Consider the following 7,202-nt stretch of genomic DNA (forward strand, 5'->3'; position numbering starts at 1 on the left):
TGTCTACTAAGAACAAACAACCAGATAACCAGAGTATAAAAATGATCTGCTGATACCAAAAAGAGAGAATAATAATCCATAAAGAAAGCAGTAACCAGCAGACATGATGAACAACACAAAGAAGAGAGAGGAGCAGTAAATACAGCAGAGTGGCAAAGACAGAGAGGCTGTGATGTAATCTGGTTTGAAGTGATGCAGTGAAATTCATTATTTTTTTTATTTGCGAGCGTCAGTGCGGCTGTTGTTAAAGGTCAAACTCAGACCAGTGGAGAGTAAGAGGATGATCATCCTGTCAGCTTTTATTCTAACTAATCTGCCCTGCAATTATGTTCAGCTATTAATAACTGACATTTTCTTCTTAGTGATGAAGGCTTGTGGTGCTACACATAGAAATACAGACTAAAAACGCTGAAACAATAATGAATTTCAGGATGTTGTTGTCTCAAACTGCCTACCTATTCAAGGAGTGTTACTTTCATTAAACACAAAATATTCATTGTTATAGACTGTTGTGATACAAAGTCCTTGTGAGTGTGGGGAATGGGAGTAAAATGCGACATGGTGTGTTGGTTTGTTTCCTGTGCTACAAGTGTTTGCCTCTAGGCGTTTTCAAATTAAAGCTGCCATGTGTGTGATGTGGCACTGTGATTCATACTGTAATGATTTTAATCCAATTAATTTAATGAATCGATAGCTTTTAAGTAGCCTAGCAGTCTTGTTAAACTGCTCTAAATGATAAACAGATATATGAAATGATATTATGCTGGGATATGTACACGGTTTGTCTAATCTAAGATGATCTAATCACATTACAGCCGCTAAATCCCACACATCTCACTGAAAATTCATGAATGAGTGAATCAGCATCCTGCAGCGGTCCAAATGAACTCTCATTGCACTATGGAAAAAGGTTTGGTGACCTCTTTGGATTCTTTATTTTATTTTTTAATTCTTTTTGCTGATGTCGATCTTCACAAGTGTAAATATGTTGTTTAACCCTGTTTCATCCATCTTATCCTGCTTTTTTCTTAAATTGCATGGCTTATAATTTTAGCTATAGGGAATGAGAATAATGGAGGTGTTTCTGCTAACTTTGAATCATTTTATCTAGTGCCTACACCCATTTTCAGTCTTTAAATATAACTGCATATAAATAATCATGTGGCTGATGGTCTAGTTTGCTTTGGTAGGCTGCAGAGACATCAAAGTATAAATTCAAAAAGATGTTCAGCAGAGATGTGCTGCTCAGCTGCCTCTGTTGCTTCCATCTCATTTTGAATTCAGGACTGTGTTAAATAAAAACAGCACAGCACAAAAAGTATTTACTAAACAGTGAACCACCATTTTTGTTTCATGGATGAATTTCACAAAATGACGGAGATTAGCTGTTTAAAGTGACCTCCCTGGGTTGTGCTGCAAGCTACTCACCAAGCATTATGGGATTACTTGCATTTTTAACAGCGTATCCCTCATCATGAGAAATTCATTCATGAAACAAAAGTGGTGGATTTAGAAAATACACCTTACAGGGAGCAGTTTTTGTTAAAAAAGACTCCTTAATTCAAAATACTGAGTAAGCCACAGAGGCAGGCAGAGCTGAGCATCTCTACCTGCCTTGGGAATGTCTACTGGGGGAACACTGTAAGAGGGTTGGACGGTTGAGTTAAATGTCACCGGGGAAGCCTGGGTGACAAAATGTGCAGCACATGTAAGCACCACTAAACATCAATGATACAGGTGATAACTGATCTAGTTATTTTCTTATCTACCCAGAAGAGATTCAATCTAATTTGTATTTTACCGAGGTAAAATGACAGAGCTCCCTCTGAGTGTAATTTGAACTAATTTCACCATGTGTCAAAAACAATGCTTTAAAAATGGAGGGTCAAAGCCCAGAGCTCTTTCCAGTAGGTTGCGAATGAGTGCCAGGAAAAAACAAATTGGCAGAAATTAGATATAAAGAAGCTTTAAGTGGATAAATAGTTCATTCATATGTGTATTTTTTGGTTTTTCACGATTAAGAGTAAATTTCAGAAATTCTCCAACTTTCAACTTATTCATCTCCTCTTCTTTGGATAACTCAGCTGGTTTATAGGAGAGGGCTCTAGCTGCTACATCTCTGACGACAACTCTCACAGACTGTTCATCTGAGATGCTGTGTCTTTTAAAACGGAAATACATGCTACAACTTTTGAAATACAATTTGATTTAAATTCCATAGGGTAAGGATTAAGGAAATGGTAGTGATACCAAAAGTTGAAATTTGAACACCTGACCTGCAAAACCTGATTATAAATGTTAAATAAAGCTGAGATAACATTCTGCTTACAGTACAAAAGCTTGTCCTTCATGAAAACATTATAATGTAACAAGCATAGCTTACATAGCTCCATTACCTTCATAGGCTATGTAGAAAACATAGCTATGTAGCGAACATAGCTATGTAGCGAACATAGCTAAAGCTACGCTCACAAAGCTGCTATTTAAGCTATGTAGCGTTAGCATTAGCTATGTTTGCTAGAGCTCATTATGCAAAAGCTAACCTAGCTACATTGGCTTACGCCGGCATTCACTGTGCAATTTCAAGCCGACGTCAGTCGTGGCTGGATGTCGACTCATACTGTGAGACTGGATCGCTTATGATGCAAGACCAGTGGGCTCACACTATACAGTCCGATGGTCTTGCTCAACCTGAGTGCTCACACTGTACGAGTGAAGCCAGGGCAGACCGTGACAGAAATCTGCAGTTTCCTTTTTAAAAAGTCTCACACACTGAGGATGAAGTGTTTCCAGTCTTATCCTCTCTCCTGCTATCTCTCTATATATATCAAACACACAAACAGCACCATTCCTGCTGTAATCATGGTCATTTAGGACGTTGTCTGACAGTTAACAAGGGAAAAAATACCCTAAAGTTGGTTATTCTGCTTGTGTTTCTGCTCTGACTGTGGGAGAGTCTTGAATCGTACAACCAAAACATCAAACATGCCAGAAATCCATCCGACCAGTTGTGAGCAGCTGGTCAGGCTGTGATCGGGTCGTTGTCAGCTGTTGTATTCCCCTGTACATAGAACAACTGAAAGTCAGTGCGACCTCAAAGTGCAACTCAAAATTCTGTGGCTGAATTGGAGGAAATTTGCACAGTGTATGCCTGGCATATAGTAACATAAATTGCTTTGCTAGTGTGGCAATGTTAGCTTTAGCTAAAGCAAATGAAGCTAAAGCAAGCCACTGTTAATGTTACCACCTCTAAAACAGGTCTGTACATAATCTAATCCCAGATAGACCTCTGATTTTTTTCTTTATTTTATTTATGAAATGTAACATAATCTTTGTGGTTTCCTGAGTATAACCCACAGACTTTGTTAATGAATAAAGTGAAATTTAACAAAAAAAAAAAAAAAAAAAAAAAAAAAAGTTAAACATTGTACCATCAAATTATGGCACCTTTGTTCTGAAAGAGACGGTGTCTCAGATGAACAGTCTGTGAGAGTGGCCTTCAGAGACGCATGGTCTGCATCCAGACTGTCTTGAAGATAAGGAGGGCTCTTCAAGACAGTACCACATTTCCATGCTGTCTCAGGAAACTAAGCAAAATAAGACGTATGCATGTTCATCCTCCTGTAATGACACACATTTAATCATGTTTGTTTTGTCTTGTCTCTTTGTTCATTTTTCCCATTTAGGGTCCAACATGAATAAATTTGAGCTGTCGAACATTTTCACAGATCTGGGTCACAGTTTCTCTTGAGGAGGTCGTGGTGGGCCCTGATGCCTGACCAGTTGAGAATAACTGTGTTAAAACACACATAATAAATAGCAACTACAGTACCTTATTTAAAAACATTTCCACTCATATTTCTTACATGTGAGAAATATGAGCTAGTGTACTGTCGCTCTAAAGTGTTTTGGATCTTTTAAATGTGCATGTCACTTCTTTTTCACATTTGCATTTCAATATCTCATTTGTCCAGCTATGTCTTGTTTTTAGTAATTGTTATGCTTTTAATTTTTCAGAGTCCAAAAGTTGGAAAACCTGACAAAATTGTATTTGAAAAGGAAAATTAAAAACAGATTTGTTATCAAATAAAATCTTTATAGAAAACTCCATGTCCTTGGCATTAAAATAAAGTAGAAGCCAGCTGCTTCTGTCTGAAATAAACAAGGACTACAGCACCATCTGGTGGTTGAAGTAGGAACTTCTCAAAAGGAACTCTATGAGGTCATATGACTGAGAACAGATTAACATGGGTGGATTTTATATGCATGATGTACAATTTCACACACTGTATTTCTAAATTTAAAAATGTACACATTGTTGTGCAATGCATTCTGGGTAGTGATGCCCAATGGTTGCATTGCTTATTCTTATAATTACTATATTGAGAAAAGTATTCAGCTGCTTGACCATCACACCAATAAGGACTGTAATAACATTTTATTCATATACATGTACTTTAATGTTGGAGTTTACCTTCTTTTACAGCTCTAACAGCCTCCACTCTTCTTGGAAGGCTTTCCACAAGATTGTGGAGTGTTTCTGTGGGAATTTGTGCCCATTCATTCTGAAGAGTATTTATGAGATCAGGCTTACAATCTCCATTCCAGTTCATCCCAAAGGTGCTCAGTGGGGATGAGATCAGGGCTTTGTATGTGCCAGTCAAGATCTTCCACACCAAACTCATCAAACTATGTCTGCTTTGTGCACTGGGGCACAGTTATGTTGGGGTAGAAAAGGGCCTTCCCCAAACTGTTGCCACAAAGGTTGAAGCATAGCATTAGTAGACAGCAAGTATAAAGATTATCCTTCACTGGAGATCAGGGGTGTAGCCCAAACCCTGAAAAACAGCCTCATACCAATATCCCTCCTCCACCACTGTTTTTGTGCTTACATTAATGCCAGTGGAAGTTCTGAACTCTTCAGCTATGGAATCAGCAGAGCGTTGGTGACTTTTCAGCACCATGCCCCTCAGCAGTCGTTACCTTGCTCTTTGATTTTATATGGTATTCTGTTTTGTGGCTGAGTTGCTGTTGTTCCTAAACACTTCCACTTCCTTAAAATATCACTTACAGCTGACTGTGGAATATCCAGCAGGGATGAAATTTCTAAAATGATCTTATTGCAAAGGAGGCATTCATCACAGAACTGCATTTGAAGACAGTGAGCTCTCCAGAACAACCCATTTATATTACAATTTTTTTTCAAATGGAGACTGCATGGCTTGGGGTTTGATTTTATGATCTAAATACCAGTAACTTCTATCTTCTTTGCTAATACTGGAGTTAAAATGAAAAAGGCTATAAGGAGGACACACCATCATGGCCGCCTAGATGTGAGTCTAATTTTTCTCAAACTGTAGAAATCTTTGTTTTCCTTTCGACAACCAACATACAAAAGACACTGATGTTGATCTGATAGTGTTAACATGTCTTTTCATGCAGCATTACTTTAGATAATTTAAGGCCCAAGCATTTGCCAAAATTCACATTTTCTTTCGCATCAAAGATTCAACCATCATCGTTTTTTCGTCGAGGCAGTAAAGAAAATTTAAATTCTTGTCCTCTGTGTTTGTGCTGATGGCCTCAGCTGGCCAGATGTTACAGCCCTCTCTCCACATGGTCTGAGTTCAATCACAGTGATTTCTGTGTCCAGGCATTACCATCTTAACCCTGCCTTGTATCCCAGCATGCAACCTGCTCCTGCACACCTGCTCCCCAGCACAGAGAGCACAAACCGCTGAGTATTTTTGCTTCTTCAGTCACTATGTATTGACTCCCTGACACACATACACACTTCTTGTGTGGATCTGTCCATCAACGCAGCGGTCCAGCCCGGCTCTCCTCACTGCCTGACTGACCCATTCATCTCCTGCAGGGGCCGTAATGAGCCGACCCTCCCCGTTTGGACCGACCTGACAGAGAGAGATGACTTTAAAGCCTGCATAGATTTTCTCCCTGGTCCCCTCCTCCTCATTCCTCTCCCCTGAAAGTGGTTAATTCAGAGTGTATTAATGAGGAGCGATGGATAACACACTCTTCTTTTAATTACCTTCCAGTGGAGTTCTTCAGGGGAGGCCTGGTGACTCCCATCTGATGCCAGCCTGTTTGGTTTGTTTTCACTGCAGAGTCTTTCATCTCATACGTTTTGCTGTCAGGATAAATAATAATGAGGCATTTGTAGGTCAGACATACAGATACTGTGTGACACTGTAAAAAAATGGTGTAAAAAATTAAACCTTTAAAAAAATCTTGTTTGGCTTTGATTCACTCGAAACAAGGTTATGAAGTTTTTGTTCATCCTAGTAAAGCAAAGAGACACTGAAAAAGTGCATCAGTGAGTGATTGTGTGCAGATGATGAGAATAATTCTACATAACAGAGTTATAATTACACAGTGCACTGTGGAATAATTGTTCAGGAGCAGCAGGGGACATATTTTCCCTGAAAGCACCACGAGGCAGAGTAATACAGTAAGAATTAAAGAGTCCCAGATTTAGTTTAACAGCAAAGGGAATAAAACTAACGCTTGAATAAATATACTCCAAGGAGGTGGTATGAGCAACTTTATATCAAAATATTGATTTATTCTGTAAGGAGATTTTAGCTGTTATAAAATAGATTAAACTTGTTGTGGACAGCTCTACATTTACGTACCATTTTATTAGGTATACCTGTTTAATTGCTCATTAATGCAATTATCTAATCAGCCAATCATAAAACAGAAATTTAGGTTGTAGATGATCTACTGATGTCAAAACTGAGTAGAGTGAGGAAGAAAGGTGTGACTTTGAAAATGCTATGGTTGTTGGCATGGCCGCCCATAAGGGGGAAATCAAGGGAGAGTGCTGTGGGGGGCTCATGGAGGTCAGCAAAATCAAGGTCCATTGTTAAGTTAACTGTGACAACCATATTTCATATTTAACCTGAATAATTTTCACTCTTACAAAATAAACAACATTTGAATTCAACTGATTGAAATGTAACCTTTTTTTAAATGCAGCCTACTTTTTAAAAAAATCAGAACGACCTTGTTTGTAATATTTAAAATGTGGACGGGCACATTGACTAAACCAGTTGAGAAGTAATATCAGACTTCAATGCTATGCCACGATGTGCACAAACATCAGGATGACAGCAAAGAAAGAAGAAGGAACTGAAATAACTTCATGGGAAAATAATTAGATGATTAAGAAAAGAGGTAAA

Source organism: Cheilinus undulatus, linkage group 5 (assembly GCF_018320785.1).
Source record: "Cheilinus undulatus linkage group 5, ASM1832078v1, whole genome shotgun sequence".
In the NCBI taxonomy this organism is placed as follows: domain Eukaryota; kingdom Metazoa; phylum Chordata; class Actinopteri; order Labriformes; family Labridae; genus Cheilinus; species Cheilinus undulatus.